The sequence below is a fragment of the Eumetopias jubatus genome, unplaced genomic scaffold (genome assembly GCF_037043125.1).
Source record: "Eumetopias jubatus isolate StellerSeaLion01/CBP00866 unplaced genomic scaffold, mEumJub1_p1.0 scaffold_4, whole genome shotgun sequence".
NCBI lineage: Eukaryota > Metazoa > Chordata > Mammalia > Carnivora > Otariidae > Eumetopias > Eumetopias jubatus.
Window position 1 is genome coordinate 163,548,368 of NW_028274810.1, and position 21,372 is coordinate 163,569,739.

Below are 21,372 nucleotides of genomic sequence, written 5' to 3' on the forward strand. Positions count from 1 at the left end.
GAGGAGAAGGAAGAGAAGAATGAAGAAATTAGGGGGTGAGGAGGTAGGGAGGTGGGGGGGAGGTGGGGGGAGGTGAGGGGAGGTGGAGGAAGTAGGAAGGGTAGGGAGGGAGATGAAGAGGGAGAGAAGGAGTGGGAGGCAGAGGAGGAGAAAAAGAAAATGGGTAGGAGGGAGGACAGCAGGGAAGAGGGAGGATGTGAGGGAAAGGAAGGGGAAGGAGGAGGAAGTAGAAGAGAAAAAGAGAGGAGGAGGAAGAGGAAGAGGAAGGGAAAGGAAGACAAGAAGGAGGAGGAGGAGGAAGAGGGGGAGGAGGGGCAGAAGAGTTAATTGCAGAGGAACTATGAATTCAAAGGGAGTAACTTGGACAGTGACAGCGAGGTCAGCCCCAAGGGCACGCTGCAGTCAGACACCCGCCGTGTAAGTGACAGGGACAACAAGATTGCAGATTAGAGTGACCAGGTTACAAAGCAAATAGCAACATCAAGGTAATTTTCACATCCACCAGGAGGCTTTGTGAATCTCCTGGGATTCTGTCAGGGGAACAACAGAGACTTGGAAGGCCTGGGATCTCAATGTTTCAGCCTGTTGGGGCTCAAAAATGATTAATTTTGCAATTATGTCTGTCTCTTCCGTGTTCCTTCGGGTTGATTGGGCCTTGAGAACTAGGGATTACCTTAGATTGAAAACCACAGCAACAAAAATGTTGTTTATGCTCTACCATGAAAAAGTTAACCGAAGATATTAATAATGTGCTAAATAAATAGCTTCATGCATGGGGTCACTAAATTTAATCTTATTTTTTGGAATTGTAAGAAATATCTTTGTGAATTAACATTTAATTGGTACAGGCAGAACTTACTCTGATAATTGCTTTGCCTGTTTGTAGAGTACAGGGTACTTAAAATTAACAAATAGCATTTTAGGAATGTCCTGAGTCTTGTGAAATGCATTTCCTTCCATACTTCCACACCACAGGCACAATTCACATCTGCTTAAATTTGCCTTTCCATGTACCAAATATGAATTAAGGCACTGTTTGATAGCAAGAATTTTGTCTTTTTAGAATGTCATTAGATAGTCAAAATCTTTTGAAAGCTCAAGTGAAGCCACACACAAAAAAAGCATACAATTACTCTAAAACTGAAAATAACCAAGTAAAACATGCACTCACAATAAGACTCATCTGTATGTATGTTTATTACCAACTGAAAGTATCATTATAAACGTAACTAACATATACATAAAAGTAATCATAAATTCTTGATAACATTTCCTTTTTCCTGGAACTAAAATACTTACAAGAAGAAACACATTTAGTGAGCATTAGATATTATCTGTTAAATTAACTTGGCAGAAAAAAAAAATTGGCTAAAATCCAGAAAATACTTGAGAACTGAGAGGTATATGCTATAATTTTTCATTTTAAATACATATAAATGTCTCCTTGTAGAATTAGATAGGCTTAAATTTCCATATATAGAAACTAGAAATTTAAGCAGTTTCTCAAAGAAAACAGAAATGTTTGACTAATATACGAATAAGAATGATCATATGTGTATATATATCTGTATATATGATATACTTTGTTTAAAGATATTTTCTAAACTCTTGAAATTTTAGAATAAAAGGAAATAATCACACAATGATGCCCTTTCTGAAGGCCAGATATCACTCCAAACTGACACATGTAAGTGCCATTTATTAAATGCCCTATTTATATTTGTGAGTGCTTTTATACCCAGCTTACCTCAAATCCAAATAGGACTTCTCGTTCCAATTTTTTGGATAGGAACGAGAGGTCATATCTTTAAATAACATGTCCATGTTCACATACAACTGGAATTCCAATGCAAATCTATCAAAGAATAACCCACTCTTGGGACGCCTGGGTGGTTCAGTTGGTTAAGCGTCTGCCTTCAGCTCAGGTCATGATCTCAGTCTGCTGGGACTGAGCTCCACATCAGACTCCCTGCTTAGCAGGGAGTCTGCTTCTCCCTCTCCTTCTGCCCCACTCTCTCTCATGCTTTCTCTTTAATAAATAAATAAAATCTTAAAAAAAAAAGAATAACGCACTCTTCTGTTACACATCTGTCATGATGTACTTCTTAATAAAACTTGATTTTTAAAATTAAAAAAAGAAAAATCAATCAATCAATAAAAATTCCAGTTACTTTTGCCTATCAGAGGCTGTCCTATCAATTTTTTAGATAGAACTTATAGAGTTAATCCCAGATAAATTTAGCTGGAAAATTGTTGAAGACAAAGACAATACTTGTTATACAAAGGAAGCAGTCAAGACAATGATGATAGAATGACGTTTGGTTTCCGAGAAGGAGATTTCTTTATAAGAGCACTATCATTATCAATGGCCCTTATCATGACCATATCAGCTATTTTGACAGTTATTTACCTTTCACTGTAAAAGAGCATTTCTACCTTGGGTTGGATAGTAATCATATTACTAATCATTGATTTAAGCTGTTTTATTTGTCTTTTGTATAGTGTCCTGATCTTAGCAATGAGGGTTGTAGAATCAGATAGACTTAGATTCAGACCCTGGTTCCTTTCCTTACCAGGTGAAACACAGGACATCAGAGCTCTTATTGATTCATTCCCCTCTTCATCTCATCATTTAAAATGAGGAAATTGATAGTTACCACATAGAGTTATGGTGAGGATTAAAATGTCTAATATATGAAAAGAGTTTAGCCAATCCTGGACTCATAACGGGCACTCAGTAAAATTTAGTCACCTCAATTTCTGTCTGTCTTTCTGTTTGTTAACCTCATAATGCTTACCAAAGTGTATGTATATGCATATGTGTATATATAATATGTATATAGAGAGGCTACATATACAATAATGTGTGTGTGTGTGTGTGTGTGTGTGTGTGTATGCAGGCAAGAATACTGAAATGAATTTGCTAATGGATACAAAACTTGTTTATATAAAATGAAAAAAATGTGATGTTTCTAATGTTTAACAATAAAATGTAACACTTGGAGTTATATTTTGTGGGGCAAAAAACAATTGTTTCTCTACTGGAAAAAATATGCATTACTATGGACAAAAATCATGTGCATCACTATTGGTTTTCTACAGTTCACCAAATGTGCACACCCTTTTATAATAAAATAATCCCCATAGGTACCATTAGGCAATGCCTACTCCTCCACTGAAAGCAGACCCAGTTATCTCTTTTGTGAAATTCCCAAATCTGGACATGCTATAAAGTATAAAGCTTTGGTTTATGTCCTCTCTCAGTTTCTGAACAATTTCTGAATTTCCATTCTCTCTACAATAAACAAAACCTGCTTTTAACATTTTAAGTAAACTATATACATTTCTGAAAGCGTTCCTCATGTATTTATATTTTCCTCTATGTCTTACCTACCTGTTTAGATAGTGTATCTATTGCAGTGATTAAGAAAACTTGTTCCGAAGGTAATTCTGACCCCTCACTAACTACCTGTCTGATTCTGGGCAAGCCATTGCTGCTCTCAAAGCTTGCTTTCTCCTCTGAAAAGTGGCGAAAGCAAAAGTACCTATGTTAGTGTGTTGTTGTCAGGCTTAAATGAAGAAACACAAAACTTTAGAATCACTTCTGGCACATGGTATTCGTTCAGTAGATGTTGCTTTTATTCCATTGTTATTTCCTAGAGAGAAGGGGGGAACATTCATTGAGACTTCGGTTATACAGTAGCCACCAGAAGAAAATGGGAACAAAAATAAGTAATAAAAGCTTCTGGACATTGATAATAATGATAAATGTGACAACGAGGTAAACTTTAGGAACTGGATCAAGATTGTGGTTCAAAAAGCAAAATAAGGCACATTTATTGGTTTTAGGGTGACAGTTTTCTTTCTTCCGTTAAATGGCTACATGCATTTGCATTCAGAAAATTTAATTTTAAAACAGAGATAAAGAGGGCACCTGGGTGGCTCAGTCAGTCAAGCATCTGCCTTTGGCTCAGGTCATGATCGCAGGCTCCTGGGACTGAGCCCCACGTCGGACTCCCTGCTCAGCAGCAAGTCTGCTTGTCCCTCTCACTATCCCTCTATACTCTCCCTTCTCCCTCCCTCTCTCTCACTCTCTCTCTCTCAAATAAATAAATAAAATCTTTTAAAAAAGCAGAGCTAAAAATACACAAAGTAAAGACTTTGCTTCACAAATAATACTCCTCAAATATTATTGGCTATGTTATATTGTTGATTTGAAAATTTAACTGTATAGGTTATGTTTGAAGTTTATTAGTTTATGGAATAAAAATAATTCTAACTCAAGTACCTTCCTTTTACTTTTAGAGTAAAACATATTAAATATCTCACTCCCTTATAGTTAAGGATGTCCAAACATGAAATAGTCTAAAATGGAAGGTATGAGCCTCCAGTCCCTTAGGTGAGAATGGTGCAGAAGAAATATGCTAAAATACTACAAGGTTACTTCTATTTCTGTGATCACAAAACACAATCTGCTGTAGTATAGAACCCCTGCTTCATACAAGTCAAACTCGGTGGGGGGGGGGGAGTTGTTGTTTTTTATTTTTATTTTTGTTTTATTTGATAATGTTCTTTTCATCCTTCAAAAGCTGGGTAGGAAAAAAAAACAGTCTGAAGCAACATGATGTCTTTGGGGCAACAGTTAGATTTATATTATATGAAATCTTATTAGGCTTAGATTTCAACTGAAATGTTCTATAATTGCTCAAATTTAGATGATATATTAGAATAAGATTCCAAAATGATACATTAGCTTTCACTTTTTTAAAAAATATGTATAAAACTGACAAAAACACACTGAGGTAAGAGTGTATTCTTGGCTGAGAGATGACTCATATATTTAGAAAAGTCTCTATTTACCCTCCAACTCAGAAATGTACAAATATAGAACACATCTTATGTGGGGGACTAAATTTCTATGTCCAAAGCCATAAAAGCACCAACCAATAGCCAAAATTTAGGGTCTCATAGATTAACTGAGCCATATCATATACTGTTTGAATTACAGTCCTCTAATATTTTACTACATAATTAAGCTGCAAATATGTAGTATTTATATAATTCCATGGTCTGAAATTTAAATACAAGTTAGGACAGATTTTATACTATATATTATTTAACTAACCACATATATTCTGGAAAATAGTTGCGTTTTCAGCAAACACATACACATACACAGCAAACTAACATGTGGCAAAGTTTTGACTTACTTTGAACACCCCATACAATATAAGTTTAGAATAAATCATGAACTAATTATGTTAGAAATTGAAAAAGTAGAAATTATAAGAAATGAATTTAAACCTTTTAGTGTACTATAATTTAGCCAGAAAAGCTACTGAAACTTTTTTCTCAATTCATTAACTTGATTTAAAACTTTTTTGGACTCTTAGAGTAGGCAGTACAATATGACAGCTGGCTTATCATTTGAAATGAATGGATATTCGAATATCAGATTGGGGCAAGTTGGGGATACAAATATGGCCTTACAAATCTAAAAGAATTAAAATTAGAATGAAGATAGATCTTACCAGTTTTTAAATGTAGATTTCTAAAGCTATATTTTCCAATTCTTTGTCTTCTCTGAGTTTCCATAAAAAAATTTCAAAAGGCATTGTGGGCTAACATAAAAAATGTACTACTGTGCTTGAGATTTCTTAAGAATATTATCTGCTTAGAAGACAGAATCAGATACTAAGTTCAGTGAATCTGTACATAGTCACTTTTCTAGAACAGCAGACTTTTGGCTGGCTCTGTACCACCTGACAATTTCTTTGTCCAAGCCACACTAAAAATAGGTCTTTACAAAATGGAAATGTTGAGACATTAACTATAGCAATGTGAATGAGCACCACTATACTAAGGATTTCTCATCAACTCTTGGTTTATGTTGTATTAACATATGAAAAAGCTATTTAAACATTAAAATTAATACATCATAAAACAATGGTAATGCTTCATACAAAATATAGTTTTATTTGAATCACAACTACTCACAATAGCTATGAATATCCCCATTCAAATTGCTATCATGAATATTGTATAAAATGAGAAGAATAAACTAAAAGTAAAATTAGAATACTGCTTTATAAATTATAATATGTCAAGCTAACAAATGGTAGACTTGTCATATTGAGCAACTAAATGTCTAAATGATCATTCAGCACTCATAGTGTAGGAAGAAAAAAACATTGGCTTTGTTGCCTCTAAAGCAGTTGCTCGATTTTTCATACTGTCATTCTGCTCTATTAGCAAAGCCTAACACAATTAGGTATGAATATGCAGTAATAACATGCAAATTGTTCCCTCACAATTGCCCTAAGGCAGCAGCCTCAGCCTTTCTAAGCTTGATTCCTTCTACATCATTACAGGCTTGGCATAATTCATCAGAATAAAAAATACCTCCACCTTATTGCATGTGGCCAGCTAGTAAAATCATCGGTAGTTGTTAACTACTCTCCCTCGATGGGTTTGTTAGCGATGCCGTCCCCAGCTTCCTGCCACTCCTGCACTTGTACATGTTTCCCTTGGGTAATGTTAGACACTACATTTGAGCCTGCCAGAACAATTAACCCTACTGTTAATTAGAATGAAATGTCAGGCGCACAGATGGTACAAGCTGGCACCCTGCCACCTCGCCAACTGCTGCTCAAAGCGGATACCCCACTGCTGACAGCTGCTCGGCCGCGTCCCCAACCAGCAGATGTCAAAACTTCCCAGCTGAGGAAGGTTAAAAAAAGCAAAGAGGAGGGGTTTCTCATCCCAGCAGTGATGATGACTGTTTTACTGCCATTGTGTCTATTACCTGTTGTCACAGTGTACCAGTCAAGAGGAAGTCTGCAAGCAGTGAGACACAAATTTAAAATAATGATACTAGTAATCATAACATAAATAAACACAATATGGCTATAATTCGAAAGAAGTATGAAAATGGCACAGGCAACAAACAAAGTCACTGAACTTTCCACGAAGTTCTCCTTAAGGGGAGCGGCCTATTTTAACACGTGCTTTCAAAGGGAGGGGGGGAATCTTGTACCATTCCCAAATCAGGTAATTTAAAAGGCCACCAAATCTGGCCTAATTTTCAGGCAAAAGTTCATGTCATTTTTGGAATTCATACCTAGTGATGAAATTGTTCCTTTTTTTTCCCCTGGTATTTTTTCTGTTCATAATTTATTAGCATAATTTGTGAGATGATAATTTATGTTTCCTTTATCCTCATATACACACAGGTAATAGCCCCCCAAAAATATAATAGAACATTATCCACGAAAAATATCAAAAACTAAAATACAATCTAACTAGACAATGAAATCACAACTGGATACCATTTTGATCAGAAGACATCTTCAGAATTCTGACCTAAATAAATATTGTGTTAATTTTGTGGCCTAAAAATAGTGATGTTACTTGTTGGAAATTTAAGTTATTTCTGAACTCAGGAGGACCGGATCATAAATCTCTAATACTTATTTTGACTTTAGGAAACAACAACTTTGTGTCTGATTGTTATTAAACATGGAAAGTGTGGAAGTGTGAAAGTAATTTCCTCTCAATTATGCTACTTTGAGTCATTCTCTTTAACAGCGTGAGTGCAGGTGGATATTATAATTTAAATGCCACAGGAAATATGCCATGAAACTTAAAGTTCATGTTCCTGCTATTTCTACTTCAATCAGTCATCATTTATTGATAAATTATGCATTCAGCATTACATAAGTACACAAATATACAAAAGAAGACAGAATGGGAAAGCCTTTTGAGTATTCAAAAGGAGTTAAAATTATACCCATTCCCTCTAATTAGGGAAAAATAATCATAATACTAACAGATACAGGGACCTAGTATCAGTTAGGGATTTCCCTCATTTATAACAAAAATTAACATATCAAGAGGAGGTTTATCAGAAAAGGTATGGAGTGGTTCCCAGTACATTAAAAAGATTTTTAAAAAAAAGCTACGGAACTGAATTAGAAAGCACACAGTTTAGGGAACTAGGTGGCAGGAACAATGGCCAATCTAAGACACTAAGGTGAATCAGCTCAAATCATTTCTTCTAAGAAAAATGGCCTACTTTGGTTCACATGCCCAAGCGAGGTATGTGCAGGGCAACTTAGTAATTCCAACAACACTGAAACAAATGTTTAGGTTGTTACTATCAGAAAAAGGGCAAACATGGATTCTATGGGTCAAACACAATAGTAAAAAAGATGACCAATACCCTGTGAAGTCAGTGCTAACAAATTCCATAAAGGGATTTTAAGCAAACTTCATTAAAACTACAAAGAGCAGAATAAGCAAGGGAATGAGTGGGTATTCCAGATATGAGGCTAAGAATAAATATGATTTTGCACTTGATGATAAGAAGCCTGGCTGATTTGAGCACTGAACATCTCACTAGAATAAACCAATAATAATAACGACAGTGATAACTCACTGGTATTACTTCTACTAATTTCTTCTATTATGTACTACATGTCTATAGCATTTTACAGTTTATAAAATTCTTTCTCAGCTAAATTCTTCTTCAATTCTTGCAATAATCCTGGGAAATATATGTTACACATATTCAGTGACTTTTATATATAAAAAGTCAGGTGGTATGTTATATTATAGAGTCAATACACGAAAAGACTGTTGCTAGCACACATGAAGAATTTGATATTTGTCAGACAGGTTTTTGGGAAAGCTAGAATTCTTTCTTTTCTGGCAATATTTTTCTAACAGCAATAAATGAAATCATTTAAATATTATTCTCTATTTCATTATTTTATTCCAAAAACATTGTTAATTGAGCAACTGCCAAATGTCAGACCCAAAACTAGATACTAGGAATAGTGAGGAAAATGAGAGACAGCCCTGCCCTCGAGAAACTTGGGAAACACGAGGAAGATACAATCAGGTAGACAAGTGTAGAAACTGTTCATAACTATTAGAACAGAGATGGGATGATACTTCATCCCATGTGGGGATGTCCACTTTGTAGACACAGAAAGGTAATGGTCAGGTCCTTCATGGGGATCATCAGGAAAAGCTCATGAAAGTGACATGACTATTGACATATTTGAAAATCAGTGTGTCTCAAAAATTCACAAAATACTACTTAGCATACAAAAGAAGACGAGAAAGATATCTATGAATTAAAATAAGTACAAAACCTCATCAAAAATAAATCTGCTCCCAGGGCGCCTGAGTGGCTCAGTCAGTTAAACAACTGACTCCTGGTTTTGGCCCAGGTCATGATCTCAGGGTCCTGAGATGGAGCCCTGCATCATGCTCCTTTCTCAGCAAGGCGTCTGCTTGTCCCTCTCCCTCTGCTCCTGCCCCCACACTCTCACGCTCTTTTTCTGGAATAAATAAATAAAATCTTTTATAAATAAATAAATAAACCAATAAATAAATAAATAAAATCGGCTCCTAAAAAGCACAAACCGTACATTTAACAAAACAATAAAATGTTTGTGGTTTGAATTCTCTTTGTAAAATGTCTTTTTGAAAGTAACATATTAAAATTAAGATGCTACTAATTTCAGTGTAGGTGTTCAACTGGAAAATGTCTCAATTCCAGCTACATTTTGAGTTTAGAATGACATGTTAAAGATCCACAATATATATCATTAAAGTTTTCCTTGACTTCCATAGAAGTTCCAACACTGAAAAGTGAGATATATTAAATTGAAATTATGGGTATGGCCAAAATCCTTTCGAATATTTTTGTTGGACAAAAAGTAAAACGACACTTGCCCATTCAGAATTAAAGTATATGTAGGTATATATAAAATTGTATAATTTTACCATCTGTATTAGAATGTTAAATAAAGTTAATCATATTCTCTCTTTCCCTCTTCTCTTTCTCTCTATATATTTGATTTTCTAGAAAAATGTGTAATTGTCTATTTTATGTCATTAATTTAAAATAGTTAATAAAATGTTACTTTGAACATAGAAGTCATTAGATATTAGAGGGTTGAACATTTTTAAACTCATAAACATGTAAACATGTAGCAAATTCAAGTCATATCATTTGACCTCAATCCAAAATATGATAAAATATATTATTTCTGGAACCCCTATTTTCATTGCCTTTCCATTATGCAATGTTCTTTTACAGAAAATAGTTTATTCTTATTTGTTTTAAGATTTTGTTTATTCATTTGAGACAGAGAGACACAGAAAGAGAGAGCCAGCATGAGCAGGAGGAGAGGCAGTGGGAGAGGGAGAAGCAGACTCCCCACTGAGCAGGGAGCCCGATGCAGGACATAATCCCAGAACCTGGAGATCACGACCTCAGCCAAAGGCAGACACTCAATCATCTGAGCCACCTAGGTGCCCCAAGAGTTTATTCTTATTATCTACACTCATTGGTACACAGATTATAATTCTCAACTTTCATCCTCCATATTCTACCAATATAAAATATGTACTTTGTTCATTTAAAAATGCAAATGAAATTTATTAGTCACAAGAATTAATAATAAAATCTTAATTTTTATAGTGTTTTAATGAGTTTATGCATTGCTTTTACATATAGCATTTTATGTCATCCCTACAATGCTACAGCATAGAAGATGCTATCATCCTTACTTTTCAATGAGCTTCTCTGGATCACACAACTAATCATTAGCAGAGCCAAGACCAACTCAAGGTCTTGACCTAAGTGCAATAATCTATCCAGTTTAATATCTACACGCAGCCTGCCTCTGGGCCACCACAGGACAAGGAATGGATGCAAAAGTCAATCAGCATACAGTGACAGTATTACTGCTGTTTTGTTAATTAAGCCTATTTTCATTTATTGGAATCAAATGACAAAGACGGGCCCTGAAGCAAAATCCCCGGCCACTCTATTTTTCTCAGCAACCACAATTAAAGTCAAAGACCGCTGGATAGCCTGGAAAAACAAACCAGGGACATTTAGTAAACAATTGTGAAAAAAAATCATATCACAGATATTAAGTAGTTAAACACACAAAAAATGTAGCATCTGTTCTTTGAAGACTTAATAGTACAAATAAGTGATAAATTCTCTATCAGAATAAATACATTTAGATTCAAAGGTATGCCTCTTTAGAAACATTTTTTAAAGTATTGTCAGATGAAGTAAAGCATCTTGCTTACACAGTCTTTCCTCTCCAGCCAAGGGATCTGTTGAGAGGCAGGAGAAGGGCAAGAGACAAACGGATACAGAGAAACAGATATAGACACACTGGAACAGGAGGAGAGGCAATTTAGGGAACTGGTGCAGGTTATTAATTAACATTAAAAAACCAAGAATGCAGTAAGAACATTAGTTCTGACTGTAAGAAGAAAGATTCTAGGCAGACCTTGTCTATGTAGCAGTCTCCCTACCCAAAACAGTATTCCCCCAAAATATCCAAATTTCATTTATATTTTATCTTATGAGTACATTGTTTTAATATATCACATTCTTTTAATTCCACTAGAGGATTATTCTCTAAAAAAATGGTGTTTTTTAAAAATTTGATTATCTCCATAGGAGTTAAAATACTATGATCACTAGTGGAATCGTAGAACAATATAACTGGAAAGAAAAATCTCTCAGCTATTGCTTAGCTCAAAACCTCCATTTTAAACATGTTGCTGAGACTTTGAAAGTTGAAGCTATTTGCTTAAATCACAAAAGCCAACAATGTCACAACTGAGTATTCAAAGTCTTCTCCTAGACCCCCATGTAAAGATAACAGCAACAACAATCATCATAAACATTTTTGAGTGGTCACCTGGAGCTGCCAGTGCTCTGAGCTAATTCCACGTATCGTAACATTAAATAGTACAACCGGTACACGTTTTTTCCTCCTGTGTTGAGCAGAAGAGTAAGTAGCCTTTAGAATCTGTTTCTGGAAATGAGAAGCAAGACAAGAAAATGGTTTGGTTCTAGTTTTAATGAGAGGAGATCCATGCTTGCCTATGTTAGATATTGAGGATTTGCCTAAGATTTAAGAGTATCCCTTACAAGTCTCCTTTTAATGTATCTGTCGATACCATTTATCCCTAACCTCCACCACCAAGGAAATCTAGTGAACTGCACTTTTCTTATGTGACAAAATATTATTAGAATCCATGGCTTGAAATCAGTGTTCCATAAGATTCTCATTATATGTTAGATCTTCTCAACAACCTATATTACTTACACTTCATTTTTAAAAAAATTACTTAGAATCTCAATTGGATATCAATTTATGAAATTCACAATTATTTCAGATATTCAAAAGCAATAGAAAGGAATAATCTATAATTCATATTCGTGCTAATTTAAACTACTGCCTCCATCTATCTAGTTAGTCTGGATTCTAACAGCTCACCTTATTTTAGAATAGGCAGATTGTTACGCTTTTCATTCTCTCTAGCACGGTCACTTCCTATCCCAACCTGACAAAATTCTTTCCAGTCACCAAAGTTCAGTTTGAATGCTACCTCCATTACAAAGCCTTCCCAAATTACCCTGCTAGAAGTCATTGGCCCCTCTTGGAGTTTTACTTGCAATTTATTTGAGACTCAAAGATTTATTACGTATCATTTTAGATTAGAACTATGTATGTACATATCTTTCTTCCTAGATGAGAAATAGCTTTGGACCGGCAGCCCCATATGCTTTATCAGAGAACCAAGATAGTACCTTGGATGAAGTCTCAATAAATATGTTTTTTTTCTTTTTTGGACGAAGGAATGAATAAACAAATGATTAGTGAAAGCCATGGGAAATGTGTAGAAAAAAGAAATAGGAGAAACAGTTTCTGAATGGGCTGGAGAAAATGCCTTGAGATTCTCTTTTATGTTGCCTCACAGTCAAATCACTAACGATTATTCCCAACGTGAAACTTCACATTAAATGCCTACATAATTTAGATCATCAGAGGCACAGGTAAAACAAACCTAGCAAGAAAGTCTTTAAGGAAAATATCCAAAGATATTACATACTGATTCCATTTACTGGTGATAGCTATAAACCCTTATGTCAAGTAAAAGGGAAAAGTGAGTAACTATTGATCTGGCATAGAATGAATAAGCCCAAAGTTTCACATTCCAATTCAGCTTCCTTTCCTATTTTCAACTTCTACAGGCCATCAAAGGAAACAAAGATGGAAGGCATGTGCCAGGCTCTGGGGAGAAAGTGTGGCTATCTGATCTAAAAAAAAAGAAAAAAAAATTGCAAGCACCTGTTGAATAATGGGGTATGATATTTAGCTTCCATTAAAATAATCTAAAATTTACTCAAATTTAGAAGTAGCAAATAAATTTATGGATTTTTAAAAGAAAATTAAAGAAACAGATTTTGCTTTCATGAGTAAGGCACAGTGTTAGACCTACTTAGAGAAGGTTCAGAAATATGGTCCCATCCTTATGAAGTTTACAGTCCAGAAGTTTAACTATTATTAATCAATCAATCATAAAATAAAAAATTTGGTAGATAAAGAAAAAAGAAGAAAGAAGAAACATTCTGGTTAGCATTTAAGTGAGGGACATATTATAGTGTTGAGAATCGGGAAAGAATTCCTCAAAGAAATGATACAGGAGCTTAATTTTGAAGAATTTATCTATAGGTTCTCTAAAGTTATCCTTTACAATTTCTATAGATTTCTGAATGAATAATAGATGATTTAAGGTTGTAGAGTTACACATTGATTTTTTATTTAACCTCTGCTTTAGAATGCACCTCTTTCACTCTAACAGAAAATAAATCAATTGTTGGAAAACGTATTTCAAACTAAATATGTATATTTTCATTAGGTATTTTACTAATTACCTAATCGGGATGCTTGTATTTTTGCAATGTTATTTATGAACAAGTGCAGAGTAATCGTACTGGCATTTAAACTAAATAATTTTGCTGAAATGTTCTGATGTATTAAGAGGAGGTTTAAGGTGCCATATAACTACATGTGTAAGTACACCCTTATTGCTGACCTTACAATGCACTTAGTATCTTATACTTCACTAATGCTGTCTCGTCTCTACCACCACAAGCAATTTATTCTGCCTCATGTTCCTCAAGTGCTCATAAATCAGCATTAGATCCTTTTTACTGAGTTGCTGATTTTAAGCCAGCACAGTAAGAAAGAGCATTTGGATTCAAAGTATAATATTGGCACACATATTGATTTTAATTAGTCTAATTAGTTCATTACACTAAAAATCACACAGATCATTTATTACATCAAACCTAATGGCATATGATCAAGGATTTAATATGATAATGAAGTAGATCAATTATCACTCATAAAGGAAGTCATTAACAAGTGTAAACATTGTCAAGCTGAATACCATTACAAATTATAAAGTCATAGCTAAGAGAATTTGCATATACACATTAATATTATTTTATAGTCAATCTTCCTCTCCAAAAATGAATACATCTTCGCTTTTAAATCCACTTTCACGCTACGCACAAGCTGGTTAACATAGGTTGGAGATTTAAATACTTCAGACTCTGGAGAATTCCAATGGCAAAAATGTTGCAAAAAATTACTATCATTGGCTGAAAGTCAAGTTCATTTGAATTTCTCTTCTTTCTTCAACTTGAAAACTAAGAATTTGTTCACTTTGGCAGTTAAATGGTCCTGGCTTGTATAACAAACAGACAACCAATGACAGTTCTTGAGATATTTGTGATACTTGAGATATCATGTAGGTTAATTGATGTAATTTTTTTATCTTTAATTAAATAATAATAGCAATATATAATTACATTAAGCAAGAACCAAGATATCTGCAAAAAAATTTCAGATGACAGCACTACATACTCATTTATTAATGCTTTTTGCAGCTTTAACATTACCAAGACATCTTAAATAAAAGCAGCCAACTGTGCACCCTGATCCTAACCCAATGCATTGCCATCTGTCATTATTATTGCTATCATTACCCTTTGCTTAGGGTCCCTTCACTCTGTTTTAAATCCACTTGACAGTAGTGCACATTCAAGCCATTCAGAATTTATTTTTCTGGTGAGAACTTGTAAGGTAGTGTATAAAATATTTCCTTGATATCCAGATATAATATGATCTAATTGTCATTCTTCTAATGTTAAACTTCTCCCTAAAAATGCAGTTTACAGAATTCTATACCTCTTCAGAGAGTTCCCAGACAAAATATGACACCTTGTTGACAATGATAGATATAAAATCTAAATTTGCATTATGTTACTGGGTGGTAAACTAAAGTAGCTAATAAATAAAATGAAATAAAGTAAAAGATCTACCTGAAATACTACCTTATTCTGTTGTCAAAACAGCAAATCTGGAAGCCACCCTCGATGAAGTCATCACCTGTACTCCCACTTCATTTTGTCTACCTCACAGGCTTCCTGTGAAGACTAAGTGAACAAACACCTATAAAGAACTTGTGTCTGGCATGCACTAGTCACTCCGATGCTAGCTATTATTATCATTATGAGGCAATAATAATATTGTAGGTCCAGATGTCTGGCATTTTCCGGTCGAGCAGCTTCCCAGAGTAGATCCTAGTGTAATGAGTGTACATTGCTCACCTTGTGCTTTGCTTTCTGCACCCAGTAAGGAGTATACCTCAATGGTACAACTTCGTAATGATATTCTCTTACCAGACACTCTCACTTTAATGCATCCTCCTTATTGCCATTATCTTCTAAAAACTCAACTGATTGTGTCTTTTCACCAGTTCCTCTTTGTAAGGAGAATAAAGTCAAGTTCACACTCCTTATCATGCCAAGTCTCAATACTCCCACATCCCACCTCCCTACTCAAGATATGTGTGCTGCGGCTGCAAGGTGTTATTGTTCCCTAACAGCCATTGTTCCTGTAAGGCTCCGGGTGGGCCACATCCCTGGTTTGTTTCCTCATGGCTTCTCCTTCTCCTCTCTAATAAATCCCTAATGTGTCTTCACTGTTTGTTTTCTCTAAAGGAATTACATTCTTCATTACGAGCTACATAACTTCGGGCAAGTTATTTATTCTCTCTAAACTTTAACTTCTATGAATTGGATTAATAAAGAGATTATGAGATTATGTACATAATGTATTTAAAATCCTGCACATAATAGGTGCTCAAGTAATTGTAATTATTATTGTAGTTGTTGTTAACACTGGTATTATTCCATTAAAAAAAATGGAAGCCTGAAATTATCATCCAAAATACAATGGATTATACTCTAGGATCAAAGCATTTGAGTCGCTGGGTAATAGGTCCCCAAGTCCTGAACAATGTGTTAACGGGACACTACTAGTGAGCAACATGGGGGCAGTAGCTTAAAACTCTCTAGCTGAAAGACATACAGATAACTTTGAGAGAAGGAGCTTAACCAATAATAGAGGCAACTCTTGTAGGGGAGGGGGGACAGTTCTAGAGGCCCCAACAGTGTTATCAACGAAGTTATCCTGCAAAAACACATGCGCAAAAAATGTTTATAGGAAACCATTAAATACTTCAAAATCCTATTATCTTATGAGCTAAGACTATCATAACAGGTCACTGGTTTATGAAGCATAAGCAATGCACCTATAGCTTAGTCTACTCTGCAAAAGTAAGGAGGAAAAGAACACCTCCACCTCCTTTTGTGATCTGTCAAATCAGTGCTGTTCTTTCTCTGTCAAGATCACGAGCTTTGGTGAATTAGTCATGGGGCTCTTTGTTTTTAATTCAAATAAGCTGATTGTTTGCTTTTGAAGCGGAGTGTACAGACCTGTTGGCAAGGAGAGAGGAAGCCCCGAAGGAATACACTGAAGACTACCATAGAACCCCAGCCAAAAGCAGTGCACGAACTGCTCACCAGATTCCATTGCATGCACACACACACCGCCTTAATTAATCCATCATTAACATCATAGCACAGCGCTGAGCCTACCACACCTGGTTTGACAGCTGGATTGAAAGCTCCGTTGACAGCTGGTGCTTATGCACTTGCTTGAAGTGCGGGGGCTGATAATGGGCTTGCCTAGGGAGCTAGAGCCCTGCCGAGAGGTTATGTGTTTGATGAAGGTAATAGCAGTTAATGAGAATATTTTTTGCTAGAGTTTGGGGACTGGTGTAACAACATTACAATAAAATCTACGTATTTGGCAATTCAATACCTAACTCTGCTGAACATTGTAAAGTCATGTAAACATTTGAAAGAAAATGCCCCATGTGTTAAGAAATAAGCTCCCACAGAGCAGTATTTTTAACATTAAATGGCAAAATAGAACCAGTGCAGGTCCTCATGACCTGGTGAGGGGTGGGTGGGTGGATGGGTAAAATTTCCCATACATCAAAGCAGTTCTCTTTTTTTTATCTTTTAAATCCCCGAATTTATTGTTTCTTTCTGATTATGTAAACAATATATGTTCATTGCTAAAAATGTGAAAAAAAGAAGTACAAAGAAGAAATTACAAGTCACCTATATTCCTACCACTGGCAATGACTACAATTTGCATTTTTTATTAAAAAGATATTTATTTATTTATTTATTTATTTATTTATTTGGGGGAGAGAGAGAGAGTGAGCAGGAGGCAGAGGGAGAGAGAATCTGAAACAGACTCCACGCTGAGTGCAGAGCCTGGTGCGGGGCTCAATCCTACAACCATGAGATCATGACCTGAGCTGAAACCAAGAGTTAGATACTTAACCAACTGAGCTACCCAGGCGCCCCTACAATTTGCATTTTGATCTCTGAGACTGATGACCAGAGACTGGACAAGACATCAAAAGCAGTTCTCTTCTAATCCTTGGCCACACCCTTTATGCTCACCACTGAGCTACTGAAGGATAGAGTATGAGTTTAACCCCCAGTACTTGTCTTTTCCCAACTCAGTGGTCAGCATTTATGTTTGAGAGCCTTATTCAGGTATTTAGAGCCCATGACTACTGAAGATGATGATGATGCGGCTTGGTGTGAGCTAGTGCTTATTAAGTTCAAAGCACTTCCTTTTACTTGCTAATATAATACAATACAAAATGGTTGGGTTAGTTTTGTCTCCAGGATCATCAGGCTGAGAATGTGATTTTTCTCTAAGTGTCCTGTTCTTGCCCCAGTTTTGCTCCGCAGCAGGAGCAGCAAGATCATTAATAGCTTCACAAGGCCTGTGGAATTAAGGCTAACCCTTCAATGCAGTCAGATCCTTCCCCACATGGCTTCCACGGATCTATCCAACCTGCCCCACAGACTCTAAGTGGGCCACACTGAACTTTTTAAGTGTTCTCTCAGAACACACTTCATTTGTTTTGTTTTGTTTTGTTTTGTTTGTCTCTGTACCTTTGTTCACATTGTCCTGATTCCTCTTCCACGGCTCAGGTCAAATGTGACCTCCTGATCACCTTTGCTTCCTCCAGGCTACATAAAAGAAAACAAGTGGCTAGAGCCACTATTGTGAGTTTTTTAAAAACAAGGCACTCTGTCATATTTATTGCCAAACACAGTCAGTCAATGTATTTTGTGAATAAGTTAATTAATAACAGGTCTCAACTTCTACTATAATGCTGCTTTCTCTCCTCCCCACCCCTACCCTGCACCTGCTGCATTATTCTACAAGCTGTGAATCAGAAGAAATCTAAAGGGTAGACAGAAAAAAGCCAAATCTATCCCTTGAATTATATGTAGTAATGTCCCTTTATTAATAGCAGCTACCAGGTTTAAGTCTTTATTAAGCATATTCATATATTTTAAATTTATGACTCAAGATTCCACTAATTAGATATTATCACTCCTGTTTTATAAGTGAGAAAAACATGACTCAGAAAGTAAGTTAAGTAACTTTTTTTAGGGTTACAATGATAAAAAATGATAGAAGATTTTACAGAGCTAACATATTTTGAACAGACAGCATGTTTTAGAAACTGTTCTGGCTCTTCCCCATAGTAAGTCACTTAATCTCCCCAACTACCCTATGAGGTAGGTACTAATATCAACTTTACCAATGAAGAAACTGAAGAGAAGGGTGGGTAAATACTGCATGCAAGAGGGTAATGGTAGGACTTAGGTTTAAACTCAAGCAGTTCAGGCTCAAACCTTACCTACTATGCTATAGTGATCCCAGCATCTCTGACATCAAGCTCCAACTTTTTAAAATTCTATGTGAATTGCCCCAGATGGAGCACTCACACGACTGTGTTTTATAATATGTGTGTGTGACCACATGCTTTACTCTTTGAGTACATGGACCCTAGCTTTCTCATCACTGTGTATCACACAGTATCTAATACTAAGTTTTTAAAACATAGGTTCTCATTAAAGAGTTGAGGCATTGCACTTATGTCTGCTTAAATTCAACAGAAAGCCATCGAGAGAAAATTCACCATGAGTATTTCATGTTTCTGCACTTCTTTAAGAAACACTGACTATTACTTATTACAGACACTCTTCTTGTAAGTGTTTGTGTCGCAAAAAGCCCTGAAAGACAAAGATAGTATCTTTCTCTGGAGGAAAGTGCCAGTGTGCTTTCTGGGAAAACAAAAGTTCAATTATAATGGATTAGTCACTATAGCTAGTTAATGTTTTAGCCATATCATGATATATCTTGAAGGCTACGATTCGGTTGATAAATGTTTGTCTGAATTCCCTGTTTTGTCTCTTCAAACAGAGAAAATTCTGGCTTTCTTCTTTCTTGCTCATAGGAACAGTGACATAATATTAAAAGACTTAGGTTAATAACAAATCAGTAGTAGAACCATGCCTCTTCATTTATTCGTTCATTCATTCATTCATTTAACAAATAGAGTGCCAGGTACTGTACCAGGCGCTAGGACTCTGAAGATGAGTAAGACTTCTTTTAGGAGAGAAGTCATTATGGATGTCTTCAGCCAAGCCTTCTAAATTTTATGAAAGTTAAATTCTTTATCTATAAAAGTATTTAGTTATAGTTTATAGTCTTCCCACCTTTAAAATCATACAACTTTTTTAAAAAGAAGATAGAAATTTACTGAATATACTACAAGGGAGCAGCAGGTGGGACAGCAGAGGAGAGACTTTCTGCCTAAATCATACAATTTTGGGGGGGGAGGGGGAGAGGGAGAGGGAGCGAGAGAATCTTAAGCAGGCTTTATGCCCATAGTAGAGCCCAAGTGGGCTCAATCTCACAACCCTGAGATCGTGACCCGAGCCGAAATCAAGAGTCAAACACTTAACTGACTGAGCCACCCAAGCACCCCAATCATGCAATTTTTTAATAAAAATGTGAAAGATTACATTTGAACAATGGACCCAAAACCATGTAGCACAACTGTAGATACCCCCAAATTAGGAGTGTTTAAATATACCCACATTTTTCAAATAAAAATCCATTATACGTTACTTCAAGGACATGCAGACCGTGAAAAGATATCTTGTGTGATGGTGTTAGGAGGAATTATTTTTCCCCACTTTCTCAAGTTTTTTCAGAAGATAGAGCTATTTTACTTCCTTTCTAACAGAGCAGGGGCTACTTGACTAATTAGTGGATTTAGAAGGAACAGACTTGCCTGATTCTGTCCCTTCTACGTTTTTCCCTTTCTGAGAACCTGTCCTCAGGAAGCTCTCATATCTGTTTCTTCATTGTAGTAGGTCTACAATGGCACAATTTACCCCTAGGGGACTTGTAATGGAACCAGAGAGGCCAAAGGTTCTGGGTGACTACATGCAAATGGGGAAATGTTAGGAAACCTAATTGACTGCAGATTTAAACCATATTCTTTTTTTAAGATTTTATTTATTTATTTGACAGAGAGAGACACAGCGAGAGAGGGAACACAAGCAGGGGGAGTGGGAGAGGGAGAAGCAGGCTTCTTGCCTAGCAGGGAGCCCGATGCGGGGCTCGATCCCAGGACTCTGGGATCACGACCTGAGCCGAAGGCAGATGCTTAATGACTGAGCCACCCAGGCACCCCAGATTTAAGCCATATTTGCCCAACAACTTTTGAATAATAAAGTTGACATACTTATCTTCATCTATATGATTCTTATGTCTTATTTTTCAATTGCATGACAACTCATTCAAAAGTAAAGGGTGAGTTTTATCAGCCTCAAACCCCAACAGAAATGTTTTTGAAAAGTGTACATAATTTTGTCTTATACTGTGAAAAAAAAATGAGGGTTCAGAAACAACTGTTACCAATTGTCTAAGTGGAATGTCTCTACTGCAAATTTACCAGAAAGGCATTTATTGCATTTTATCTTAATGCTCGTATTTCCATAACTATTGTTTTATTATTGCTTACCTGTAGTAAAAAGCATATTTTAGATAAAAGTACTGAACTTAAGCCCTCAAGGGCATGACAGACAAATGCTGAATGAGAAAAGTTGACTGTGAATTAATGATTCAAACAACTAACGAATGATGAGTAATTTATGGGATTGCACATTTCCGGAAGATGAGAACCCACCTGTTTAAGAAGGTCTCATATTCTACACATCACTCAGTACAGAAT